This window comes from Cynara cardunculus (assembly GCF_001531365.2).
Source record: "Cynara cardunculus var. scolymus isolate 2C chromosome LG 7, CcrdV1, whole genome shotgun sequence".
Lineage (NCBI taxonomy): Eukaryota > Viridiplantae > Streptophyta > Magnoliopsida > Asterales > Asteraceae > Cynara > Cynara cardunculus.
This window is the reverse complement of record NC_037534.1, coordinates 3282704-3297618: the sequence shown is the minus strand read 5'-3', so window position 1 is coordinate 3297618 and position 14915 is coordinate 3282704. Positions and strand designations below refer to the sequence as shown.

The window sequence follows — 14915 nt, the reverse complement described above, 5'->3', positions numbered from 1 at the left end:
TATATATATATATATATATATATAGACTTGGGATCATGTGAGACCAGCCTGTTTTCGTGAGACCCGTGAGACCAGCATTTTACACTTGAAACTTCATAGCAAAAATGCTGTGAAGGTGACTTTTTAAAAAAGGTGTTTTTGTTGTGAAGGTTCAACTTTTTTAAACCTTCACAGTGTTTTTGCTGTGAAGTTTACGTGTAAAAATGTGGTCTCATGGGTCTCACGAAAACAGGCTGGTCTCACGTGAACCCAACCCTATATATATATATATATATATATATATATTGTCAGCGTGACATCTGAAGAAAAAGTAATCAAAGTTATTACATTGGTAACACAACAATTTAAACCATAATCATCAACGTAAATATATAGTAATTATTAATAACATAAACGGGATTTAGCAAGATTGTATTAATTTAAATTAAAAAAAAACATTTAACCTTGTATTCTCTCATTTCAATCATATAATTTTTTTCAGTTACTTATTTTTTTTACAAATAAAACCGAAAAAATAGGGTGTAAATTAAGGTGTGTATATATATATATATATATATATATATATATATTTTCTTTAAATTATTTATGTTGAAATAATAAATAGAAAAAAATATATATGAGATTGAAGGTATAATATATATATATATATATATATATATATATTAGAAGGGTACTCGTGCAATGCATCGATATACATTTCAATGTTTCGTTTTATTTTTTATCCATGTCGATATAATACAATTTTATGTGGTTTTGAGAAAGCGATAATGTTTTTATTTTTGAATAAAATATAAATTTGAAAATATTATATAAAATTTGCAAAAAATATATCAATATTAGTATTAAATTATCTAATTAGTTCTTGTTTGTTTATTTTTTTAATTCAAATTTTTTATTATAATTTAATTTAACGTAACGAAACTTAATTTAGGCTTAATAATATTTTTTTATAAAGATAATAATTAAGTATTATGTTAGAACTCAATAATTATCCTAATTATATTTTAGATTTTTTATATTTTAAAATGAGATGTTTATCCGCAGTTAGTTACACGAATTCAAACATAGAGCTTTAAAAATTGTACTTATGTACAATTTACTTGTAATCTTGAATTTTAAGTAATATGTATTAATAAACAGTACTTTATGCATAAAAAAATATTTTTAAAAGTTTTTTTTCAAATGTTTTATAATATAGTATAATATAATAATCGACTAAAAAATTAAGTAATAAGAATTTAGACCAATAGATACTTTATGATATGGTCGAATTACGTAATTATAATTTAAACCCACAAAGTCTCTAACTGAAAAAAGATGTCTTCTCCGGCAGGTTTCCGGCGTGACGTAGCCCTAAAGTGAGTGACACGTCACCGGAAGTGGTCCCAAACCTTATGAGTGTTGACCCGATGTCAGCAGCATCGTTTCCTGTAGTGGTCCTGTATTCAGCGCCAAGCATGCTGCCTCGTCGGCATGTGTCGCCATCAAAGGGTGGTGGTGGTGGTGGCGCCATGGTGGTAATGCCGCCGATTGGGTTGGAATAAGAGTAGGTCATAGCTTGGTTTTCCGAGAAGCAATGTTGTGTATTGATTGCAAGAAGTGAAGGGTCGTTTTCAGAGTCATTGATTTCGGATCTTTTTGCAGCAGAATCTGTTGCTGTGGTGGTGGTGGTGGTGTATGTCGGAGCAGATGTAAGTGGTGGTGGCGGAGCATGCATTGAAGTTTGTGTAGCGGCGGAGGATGGCTGAGGAGGAGGGTGGTGGTGGTGGTGGCCGTCATTATCTGTCTGATTTTGGTCATGATTATGGTTATGGTATTTAGTGTTTTCTTTATCTTCTTCTTGTTCTTGATCATCATCTTCATCATCATCATCATCATCTTGATGACGATGATGAGGACTATGATTATGATGTTGATCAGCTTCTTCTTTGCTTTCTTGTTGGTACATCTCTTCCACCATGGGTTTCCACAACCGGACCCTTGCATTTATGAACCAATTTGACACCTGCAAAACACACACATACACACATCCACTGTTAATTTTTAATTAATTAAACCATGCAATCATCATAACAAGACCAACTTTATACATTTAAATATACTTCTTTTCTGAAAGAAGACAAAAATCCATGCTATATTTTACCTTTCGACATGCTAAACATAGAATAAGAAAAAAAGGATTACTTTTCAATTTCTTGATCCCCCATGCAATACATAAAAAGTAAGTGTTTATGGAATGTTAATTGTCTTATCAGGTAAACATGTAAAGAGCCAATAATTTTACTCGATAAGAGACATGCAAGGTCTGAGAATCTTACCTGCTAAGTGAGAGATAAGACTATTATTACCCGGTTAGTGTTACTGGGTAGGAAACGTTTACCAATAATTCATTTTGATGACTAAGAAAGTTACCCGATAAGGTAAGTGATGGTGGTGTTCTTGCCGATAAGTGTTTACCCAATAAGCGTTTGGTAAACAATCTCTAAATGTTACTAGAAACGGCCACTCACAACTCAAATTTTGAACGAAATTGCTTATCTTTAACTGAAATTTATGAAGTTATCGATTATGAATAACTGAAGATCATTCAAACATCTAGAATACAAGTATAATTAATTGATAAAACTAATGGTAAATTTAAACCCTAACAACAGGACTAAATTAGCGTGTCCTTTGAGCAACTCCAACCCACAATAACCCTCTAAAACATTAAACTGTGGATGCTCTCACAGTAAAATAGAAAGCCTCTCCAACGGTTCTCTGCAAAATACTCCCCTCGATCCGAAACCCTCCTCTCACAAATGATTTGCAGGAAGTGAACAATACACGCATTGTTTGAAGGCATTTTTGCCGGCCGGTTGGAAGGTTTTGGCCTGCAAACATAGACTTTTACCGGCCGGTTGGAGATGCTCTTATAGTACTAGAATTTACCTTAGCATGCATGTTAGTTTTTACCATGGAATATGACACATGAACATTACAGGCAGTAGTAAATGCATGAAAGTAACTTTGGGGTTGTGGATGATGAAAGGTGAAGACTTGTGGTATAGTAATAGTAGTATATATATATATGTGTGTGTGTGTGATGATGATGATTATAAAGGAGTACCAATGAAGGGGACCTTTGTGCTGGACTCTGACTTCTGATAAAGCCAAGGGTACTTCTTATTAGCTGTGTACTATTCATGTGTTAGCAGTAGTATTGCATGAATCCTTTAGGTAATGTCATCATAGACAGCATCTGGATCTTCATCCACTCCAAAATTACAATTAAATAATTACTTTTTAATTTTAAACTATTTTTAATTTTAAAATTGATACAAATGTATTTAAGTCATAAGAATGTAATAATTATATGAAATTAAACTTACAACAGTTAATCTTAATTATGTTCAATTAAGAACATGATTAACTTAATTACAGAAAAATGGTGGCATATGAAATGAAATTTCTAAAACATGATAAATAATAAATAGTAGTAGTAAAATGGGGATGAATAAGACCAAAATATATATACACACACAGAGGTTGTACCGTATGACATTGATGTGGAGATGAATTGAAAGCATAAATGCAGGTCAGAGAGAGAGGACAAAAGGAAAATGATTAAAGACAAAGAAAGCACGAGAAAGCAGACCTACAACTGCTTCTATATTTCATGTACACAGTTTTATTTATTGCTTCTCCCACTGTGCAGGCGGGGGTAAATCACACCTGTTTCACTGTGCATAAAAGGTGTTGTTTTTCTGGTAAAAATCTCGATGAAAAATCATCCACATTTTGTTAAAAAGATTCAAGGGATCGATCGGAACAGTTTCTGGAAATAACTCGAAGCAAAAGTCTGGTGCTTTTCTTGATTGGAAAAATAATGAAGAGAAGTTCAGGAAATCATGCAAAATCCCATTAAACTTTTTCCTGGTTTTTGCCCTTTAATTTATTTGGTTATCTTTTTCTTGATTTCATATGACCATTTTTTATGATGAAAATGAAAGCTCAGACACATGAAAACACAGACATGTGTGCATATATCTTCAGATATAATACATATATGTATATATATATATATATGTAGAGAGAGAGAGAGAGAGAGTGAGAGAGGATGGAGTACGAATGAACCTGGTTTCTGGAGAGGCCAGTCTGTCGAGCCAACAGGTGTTTATCGGCATCGCTTGGATACCTGAGAACGATTTAGTCCAATTAAAACGACAGTAGATGATGCAACCCCACCTCAAATTAAATGCATTTTCGAACATAGTGTATTTAACCTAATTAAGGACACATCATTTGTTTATTCACTATCTTTCCTTTTGCTTTTTGGATTATATATCTTGCATGGATGAGAAACAATCTTACACAGAATCTCCTCAGCAACTTATCATCAGTACAATCTCTCTCTCTCTCTCTCTCTCTCTCTCTCACAGTCACACACACATAGTAGAACACACAAATTAAGATTTAGAATACGTCCATTAGATTCTGTGATCATGCACATATTTTCTGTCAGTAAATGACTTCATAATAGCTCACACTAAAATGAGGCAAAGTGAAATGGACACCTACCTTCATTTACTTTTTACATTTTGAATTGAATGTAGGTTTCGATCGTTATTTCGAAGTAAATAAATGTACAAAGGAGGAAAAAGATTAAGTTATAATGTGTTTAATTACTATAGACGGCATTCAGACAGCTGAATCAAAGTGACAAGGCTTTCTGTTTGTCATTTTCTTGATGTAAAGTTTAGGAGAGAAAAAAGCTTCAAATCTGAGCATCAAATCAATCAAACCGACTCATTCTTCCTTACAGCATCTTCCCCCTTTGCTCTCCTCCAAAAACTTTTCGGCCCCATCATTAGGTTACATGTGTTCAATTGGTATCTTTTACGTAAGTGAAAGGGCTGTTCAATGATATAGCAGGTTTTATGAGGGTTGTAAGAAGGAATAATCGATTGAAACATATAATGAAAGAACCACTTTATCAGCTTTATGTTGGAGAGACAACATCAGGCTGAACCCACACTTACTCATGCTTTTCTCTCTTTCTTTCTTTTATCGCTCTCAATCATAAAAGCTTGCCCAACACACACATCCCTTGAATTTTTTAAAGCAAAAACTCCTCTTATTTATCACTTCATCATTAAATTTTTAATACCCACCATCACCAATTCTTTCATCTTGTTATAAAGATTCCTAAATCCTGAATTTTGGTAACTATGATCAACTAGAAGTGCATAATTCAATAGAAAAACAAGTACGGATATATATATATATATATATGTATACTTACGGGTGTAGGAAGTGTTCGAAAAGCCAAGCTCTCAAAATGTTAACCGAGCGTTCGGGCAAGCCTCTTTGGGGTCTCCAGGCTTCGGGTTCCATCATCCCCATTTGATGGAATGCCCTTTGTTGTCTTAAGCTTTGTTCCAACATTTTAAGTCTTGGTGTCTCTCCTTTGGTCACCCCGGACGTCCCCACATCTTTCTCACCCAATAACTCGCAGCTGTGCTTCAATTGGGCTGTGATTGCATCCTTTAGACACCGAAAATGACGAGACATGGCCTTTTGCGCTAGCGCCGTGTATGGCACAGCGGCTCCGAAACCCAATATCAAGTCGAACGAATTCACCACCATCTGCATTTGTTCACAGTAGTGATTGTATCTCCGATCCACCTGCTTTTTTTTGTTTCAATTGTTATTTTCGTCAATCGATCTTATCGCAAAATAGTGAAACCAGAAACATACTTTTGTAATTCTTGCGAATAACTCAATTTTACTGAATTTAGGTGACTAAAACAAACAACTGACTGAATGTTCAATTGTTCATCTATCTCTATTCAACACTTCTGAAAAACTAACAAGATCCTAATATTCTAGAAATAGCAATTCCATCTCACTACAGCCAAAGATTTTATATATATATATATATATATATGTTGTGTGTGTGATGTTATATATTAATTTAATAAGATAAATATCGAAATTATAGAACTTGGAACAAATCAATCTTAGCATACGTCAAGACGTTGTAATGGTTATGAATGATTTCCCTTTCATATTTATTATTAATTAACACAGCTTTTTTCTTGGGGAAAAAGAAGAATCTAGACTAGCTAGCTATAATTAACCCTACGTAATTTCTTAATTACAGATGATGACGTTGCTGTGTACGCAGTTGGATCTATGATTCAGCATTGGCCGATTGTCTGAATGACGATGGTGATAGCATTCATAAAACAGATGACATTAATATCAAGAGATGAAAAACAATTACTATGCAATCATCATATTAAGATTTCCCCATATCGAAATCAAATGTACCCTTATGGTTAATACTATGGTTACTGTTATATACATATATATACATACATATATATAGATATATATTAGACAATTGGAAATAAAGAAAATTTTCAAGAAAATTCAGTTTATTCTGTCAGCAGACGAACCCCTATTGTTTTTCTGCCGGCTTTTCTCTATACGAAATGCTCAAGTAGAATTAGTCGCCGGAATCTTGTTCGGCTCCGGTGGAATTTAAAAAATATAGGTTCAATTATTGGTTCCCAGAATTCTCTTTAGAGAGAGAGAGAGAGAGAGAAAAGGGAGATTGACTTGCCTCATCAAGCATGGATAAGAGTTTGCTTTTTCGTCTTTGATGTTCAATTCTTTCAGCAGATGACAATGGAGGGTGATCTTTTGAAGAAGCAGAAGATGCACCACCACAGCTGTTACTCGGATTCTGATTCGGGTTATTTGCAGGTTTTGAACCCGACTTGTTTATTTTGAACTGACCTCTTCCAACGCTACAAAACTCTTCTAGCAATTCTTGAGCTGCCTTGACATATCTGGACGTCCGCAACGCTTTGACTACTCCTACTGTAGAAGATCCGTAACCCACATGAATTGGATGGTGGGTTGAACCCATCACCCCTCCACCTCCGCCTTGTAATTGCAGATGCCGATATGGATCGCTTCCACTTTGATTGAAGTACAGCATCGCTGTTGCAGCTGGATCGTCACCAATTCTTAATTCCTCAACTTTAGCTGCTTCCAAGTGTTGTAAAGTAGAAGATAAAGATAAAGAAAGACCATGGCTATCGCCACCACCACCACCACCTTCGTGGGTTGTCCCACCAGGAGGTATCCATGCGAATTGTGTGGATGGACCGAATTGCCCTTGTCCAGACCCGGAGGTACTACCAAAGCTTTGTTGATGATGAAGGGTGGAAGTGGAAGATGGGACAGTGTTTGGCAACAACATGTGAAGTGTCGAAGAAGAAGTTGAAGAATTATGGTGGTGATGATGGTGAGAAGAAGATTGTGAGGAAGGAGATTCGTGTGATGGGTTCATCAGAAAAAGTTGCATGGCTTGAGCAGTACTGTTACCATACCAATCTCCGGTGGCGGAATTAGGTCGCTGATTCCGGTGATGTTGGTAGTTTATTTGATTCTCTAACAATTCGGTGGCTGGACCTCCGGTTGGAAAATTGAACATCTCCGACAACATCCCAGCTCCGGTCTCATAGACGGCAGGATTAATCCCACCGGCTCCACCAGTTCCCTCATCCACTTGCTCTAATCCCACCAATGACGCCGGCGCCGGCGGCTCAAAATCTTGCACCCTTAGCTTATCCCGTCGGATCTGATGCGAGATGTGATTCTGTTGTTGTTGATCTTGAGATGGTCTTTCAAACCCATGCGAGAAATTGAAAATATAATCTTGTGACATAGAATTGAATCCAAAGAACTTGTTCTTATGCTGCTGTTCGTCTTCGAATCTTGCTACTTCCATATCATCACCATCATCTTAGATATCATCTTCACCATTCGTTCTACAACCTGAAAGGTGAACTCCAAATCCAATATACATAAATGGATCGATTGGTTTAAGTCCCAGATGTCGAAATTGAGTAGGAAATTAAGGTTGATGGAAATTAAAGACAAAAAGGGGTAAAAGAGAAAGCATCATACGAGTGTTTCTTGAAGCTTTATGAAATTCGATTTAATTACAGAAAGAATAAACCAGAAACTGTTGAATTTTTACAAAAATATGTAAAGCCACACACACACACACACACATATATATATATATATATGTATATATACACAGTAGTAACCTTCTTTAAGAGCAGTGAAAAAAGAGATATCGCTGTCGTAGTTCTTGAGCTTGGCTGTGGCTGTCGTTTTTTTTCTCTTTCTCTTTCTATGTCTCTTCCCTTTTCTTTCTCTTTGTTGCTCTTTTACAGTACTCAGTGTTCTCAGCAATCGCCCTCTCGAAAGAGAGAGAGGGATAGAGAGAGTGTGTGTGTGAGAGAGAGAGAGGGATAGAGAGAGTGTGTGTGTGAGAGAGAGAGAGAGAAAGAGACGAACTACTTTGTAGTAATTTATAAGATATATATTATTATATTAATCAAAATAAATAATATGGGTATTTAATAATACAAATATATACATGTAAATATATACACCATGGAATAATTTGTGAACCTGACGTGTTCCCAACGGCAGGGGCAGCCCCCACGGTGTGTGGGTGGCGCTGCCGCCGGAGGCCATCAACAATTGTGGAATGCTTAATCTAACATGGGTTTTAATTTAGGAATCTATCGATCTTTTTACGCTTAATCTCAACCACAAAGGTAGTAAGTTGACGTTGACGATAAAGTATAGGGGGCGATAAAATCAATCGGGTTAGTTATGCTATCTACTTATACGTTTGTAGTGACTAATCTATTTACTTCACGGGTTGTGAGCGAAACCTACGGTCACGATCTATCATGTGTAATTTACACGCCTGTTGCCTTTTTTGGGTGTGGTTAGCTGTTTCTTGGACAATGAGTTTTTGTATTATCATGTCTGATGTTCTTTTTAAAAAAAATTGTAAATAATAATGCATATTTATTATTAAAGAATAATGATCCACTTGTGATATTCACTTATTAGGTACTATACTATTTGAATTATATATTTTAGATTATTTTATCATATGATTACTTCTATATTTGTTATTAATTATTATTTTTGTATTTTATCATCAGATTAATCATAGAATTTTTGGTACATGAATTTAACAATGTAACAACCAATTTGATTTTTGTTGGAAAATATTATTTATAATTATTTTATATTCTTATTTTATACTTTTATATATATTTTTATGTTTTGAGGATACATTTTAGAATTTAACAATAAATATTTAATAATGTAGGGTTTCAGAACGGTAACTAATTTTTAGAAGTTTGATAGTTTATTTTTTAAAAATGTTTAAGGATTTAATTATTTAAAATGAGAATATTTTTTGGATTTTTCTAATTTTTTTCTTTTTCAAAACCTAATTTCAATATTTTATAAACCCAAAGCTGTTACTTAATAATTTTAATTTAAAAAAAATAATTTAAGATTTTATTTTTTATAATTTTTTTACATAATATATTTTATTTTTCTGAAATTATTTTAAGAAATCATATTTTTTTACCTTTTTTTTTTATTTCGGTTTACGGTCATTTCTCTTTAGTATATGTTAAACATCATCAATATGCAAATTACAATTTATTTGAAGTTTGTTTATGATTATATGAACAAATTAAAATTACTTGTACAACCTTATTCACGTATTAGCATAAAGCCTCCGAAATGTTAGGACCGGTCTGACAGTAAGGTTTTCACCCTTTTGTTCATTAGGGCTAATTAATAATACCGTCTCTATATAAGTATATATCATGTGTTAGTGACCATTAATTTTTTCTTATTATTTATATTCAATGCATATATGATGAGGTCTTAGTTACCCTTTGAAGTCATCAATTCGAGTCCTCTAATACCACTGAGGATTTTCTTGATTGTTCTCTAGAGCTCTTGTGATTAGCCGATAAACTGACTCGGATATTCATGGTTAACAAAATAAGCATACTATGTTCTTGAACAACATTTAAAATGAATTTGAATGAAATATGTAAAATTGAGTAAATTCATTGTAAATATAAGATAAATATGAATATATATATATATATATATATATATATATATATATAGATATAGATATAGATATATTGAAAATTCATTATATTATGCATGCCAATAAGTTGATCCCGTAAAGTAGAATATCAATTATTAATAGATAGTTTGTATATAAAACATCGCTTGAAAGACTCACAATCTCATGGTACATATATACATGTCACGTCAAATTCTAAATACTGCTCACTGCCATTAAAAGGAATATATATTTCATTTTCATATTATAATATATATATATATATATATATAATATATAGAGAGAGACTTGGGATCACGTGAGACTAATCTGTTTTCATGAGACCCGTGAGACCACTTTTTACACTTGAAACTTCACAGTAAAATCCTGTGAAGGTTAGACTTTTTTTTTTACCTTCACAACGTTTTGTTATGAAATTTCAAGTGTAAAAAAATGGTCTGACGAAAACATGTTGGTCTCACATGAACTCAACCATATATATATATATATATATGGTATATTTAAAATCCAATCATGTCCATTTATACAACCAATGCAACCCAATCAATTGAGATATTTGTGAAAATGATGAGAGTTCATTTATTATGATTTGAATATTTATGGAAGATGAATAGAGTTCATTAATTATAATCAATACTATATATTAGTACAACTCAATCTCAACCGTCCATTTAATTTGATAAATATGTGATTTCGTAAAAGTTTTGATTGTTTACTAATATATAGTATTGATCATAATTAATGAACTCTAATCATCTTCCATAAATATTCAAATCATAATAAATAAACTCTCATCATTTCCATAAATATCTCAATTAATTGGATTACATTGATTGTACAAATAGACATGGTTACATTTGAAATATACCCTATATATATATACACACACACACACACACACACATATATATATATATATATATATATATAGAGAGAGAGAGAGAGAGAACTTGGTTAAAATACTAACCAATTTTTTTGTGTTAACTATGTTAATCAAACTCAACCAATCATATTCCATCTTTTCTTTTGGTTCAAATGTAACTCTTATATTAAATACAAGGGTATTTAAGTAATTAGTCATTTTATGTAACTCCCAAATAATTAAATGAGAGTTACAAATCTGAAAATATCACAATTGATCATGATGCAATATTGACATTGGGGTTTCATAAGTGTTCATGTTTTATAATTTACATTTATTTTAATCGACAGTTATCACCTTTGACATATGAACATATCAGAAATCACACAGCCTTAGATGCTGTGATTCACAAGTGTTCATGTATATTCAAATCACTAGATGTTCATATGAATACATACACACACAGAGAACATGTGAAAAACATGTGAACACGTATGAAAACACACAGCCCTAGATGCTTTGGTTCATAGGTGTTCATGTACATACAGCAGAGTTGGCTCATGAATATACAAAAGATGTTCATACGGTTCACATGTTGTTCATATGTCTAATCTTTTTTGTTTGATGTGGTTTGAAGATATACATAAGTTGTTCATATGTCTACTCGTGTATCAAAGATATATTACTTTTTACCTAAATACCCTTTGATATTTTGTTCACATATGTTAATTGAAAATATTAATTTAATAATTAATTTTTARATATCATTAAATCACAACCGTTTATTATTCAAATTAACGATCAAGATCAGTTAACAAAGTTAACACGATAATCTTGGTTAGCATTTGAACCAGCTCATATATATGTTCGAATATTAGGGGAACATGTCATCTATTGCTTAACTTATGCACTATTTTATTCTTTGATAGAAATAATAATATGTCATATATTGTCTATTTGGATCTTAATATTTAACTTTGGGGCCGTTTTTTTATTATTAAAATACGTTTGAAATAAGTCATTTGTTCTATTAATAATTTTTATTTGTTTTATATACTAGATAAACTGTCTAAATAATAAAAAATGATCAAATTATCCTCTTTCTGGATTTTTTAAAGCCTTTATCTCATTTCTACTATAGGAAGATGAGTAGAAACCAAATTAATGAATGTAAACCTAATTTGCGTTAGTTTAACAGGTAATTACATAGTATTGAAATAGTCATACACAAATACTCATGAATTGTAACTAATAACCCTAAATATATGATTTTACAAACATCACATGGAAATAGATTTAATAAGAAAAAGCAATTGCATCCATCAAGAGAAAGAATATTGGTGTTGCATGATTCAAGTTCATGTGAAAACCCAGTTGCACAAGGAAACAAAAGATAGTTATACTTATGTAGAGAAATGACAGCGAAGGACAACATCTAGCAGCAAGGGAGTAGGTCACGAACAACAACCGCGAGGATGGAGTTGAGGACATCAATGAAGCAATAGATACAACAATTGTGTGTCTCACTTAGAACATAACCGAAGCTATCATATCTCATTTAAGTTGGGGCATGGGGGTGAAACTGAAATGTGACCTTATTTCGGGGGCTAGAAGTGTAACTTTGAGTCTAAAGGAAGTAGGTCTCTAATTCTCCTCTCATCTCTATCAACTGAAAGTAAGAGTGTGTGTTCTTCATTTGAGGGAAAATTGGGTGTGAAGAATAAACCCTTGAAGATTGAAGAAGAGAAAAAGTGAATCTCCATTTCAGGTAAGAATCTCATTCTCCTATGTGGATTCTTCTATTTACGACTGAGATATCATGGGGGTTAGGGTTTCATGTTCATTTGATATTTCTCATTCTCCTATGTGGATTCTTCTATTTACGTATGATTGATTCTATATTGATTGTGGAGTGAGTTTGATCATAGTGTGTTGTGGATGTCATTGGAATTGTGCTTGGAGCTAAGATTTTCGTGTAGGAAGTATGCAGGTGAAACAGAAGGTTGCGCCGCAACTCCAGTTGTAGGCCAAGTCACGTAAGCCACTATCTCACCATTTCTCATTTTTAGTATGAAAGGTAATTTGGGGTTGTGATTAGAGCTATTTCGGTAAGGAGTTTATTATTGGATCATTTGAGGTTGAGGATTAATTTGGAATATCAACTTGTCTTTTGGCAACCCTAATTTAGATGTTCAGTTGGTAAAATCCTAGCCTAAGGGTATGTGATTAGGCTTGGACCTCATGTGAGTTTTCTCTTACTCTTTTTGGAAAATGATCAGTTGTTTTACATGTTCTGGTCCTTCATATTCAGTTATTATGAATTATGAGTTCTTTATGTGGGTGTGTATGTGTAGTGACGTCTTAACCAATGGGAGGTATGTACCCAAAATGGAGCATATGAATTTGTGTTTATGTAGCTCGTGAAAAGGGCAGGTGTGTAGCCCGTTTGTTTGGTCACATGTGTCTGTGACCATAAGTGTGCAATCTTTGTAACATCTGTAAGTGTGTTTTACCATTCTAGCGAGATCACTTCTTGCTTCCGGTTATGGTTTTTCTAAAATGTTGTTTATCTATTGTGAACAATTATGTTAGAGGTATTTCACTAGACTGTTAGTCTGATCCTCGCTTTTATGAAACGAAAAAACCCTTTTCAGGGAAGTATGATGTTGAGAGCTCTAGCAAGAGCGAGGAAAAGGTGTGAACTTCGTGGTATGAAGAGTGTGGGCGTTACCTCCTTAGTTAGATAGTTACCTTAAGACTTTGATTCTTAAATTCTGTAATAAATCTCAGCAGTAGTACCTTATCTTTCTGTTGCAACTCATGAGATGAATTTGAGACTATTGACCTTATCTCAGTATCTGTACTCATTGGTTTGGTATTTATGTTTATGTTATTTCTATGAGTTTGTGGTTGTTACACTCACACTATGACATTACATAAGCTATTAGAATGAAGTATGGTGACCTAACAAGTTTGATCAGCAAAGTTGAGTAATACTAATGAGACGATCTATTTCTTGCTCTATTAGGTTATGTAACTTATTTTTTTTTGTTAAAATGTCTTATAAAACTATTGTAACACTTTTATATATGACGTTTTTGGTTTGCTGTTTTAAATTTAAGCCATATAAAGTATTTTATTAAGACACACAGACACTTAAGACGTTTTTTAAAACCAATTTTATTGTAGTATAGTGTAAACTTAATTTAAGGGGTTGTTCACTAAACACTTAGTGCCTGTTTACTTGAGGCTTAATGAGCTTAGCGGATAAACGGACTTATTCGCACAAACTTTCTAGGCTGTTTACCTCGGGCTTAATTGCTCAGAAATGGGCTTATTCGCCCGAATGAAAGAAGGAGCTTGTCTAGGTTAAGCCGGCCAAAAGATTGCCCTACCCTTCCTTATCTTATCGTGCGTCTCCAAGAAACACCCCACCTCTTCTCCTCCATCGATCGACAGCCCTAATCGCACATCTCTTCTCCATCGATCCAAACTGTTTACAGAACCCTAATCGAAGGCCTTTTCTCCTCCATCGATCGACACCCCTCTTCTCCATCGCTCACGACCCTCTTCTCCTCCATCGATCGACCGATTGATAGTCTTCTCCATCGCTCACGGCCCTCTTCTCCTCCATCGATCGACAGGTTCTTCTCCATTGCTCACGACCCTCTTCTCCTCCATCGATTGGCAGGTTCTTCTCCATCACTCACGACCCTCTTCTCCTAATCGGTAACTACTATACTCCTCCAGTCGATTTTTTTATGTTTGCTAGTATACAAGTCACAGTCGATTTTTTTATGTTTGCTGTTCTTCAACGATTTTTTGATTTTTTTGATGTGTATTTGCTGTTTTATGGTTGCTGTTGATGCTGTTTGATGTTCATCCTCAGGGGTAAATTGGTCATTTCTGTTATTCAGACTGTTGATTCAGATAGAAAAGTAAACAACAACATAAATTTATCCAGACAGGACTTAATAGAAAATTTGGTAAACAGCCCCTTACTTGGTAAGTGTTTACCGGATAAATTTTCTTCTCGGATGAACATGAGAAGGGTCAAGAATCTTACCG

General features: G+C 33.6%; 1 pseudogene; it reads right to left on the bottom strand.

The window, feature by feature from the left end:
* Positions 1-1190: 1190 nt before the first annotated feature.
* LOC112515074 lies at positions 1191-8305 on the bottom strand (annotated as a pseudogene).
* Between the last annotated feature and the right edge of the window lie 6610 nt (positions 8306-14915).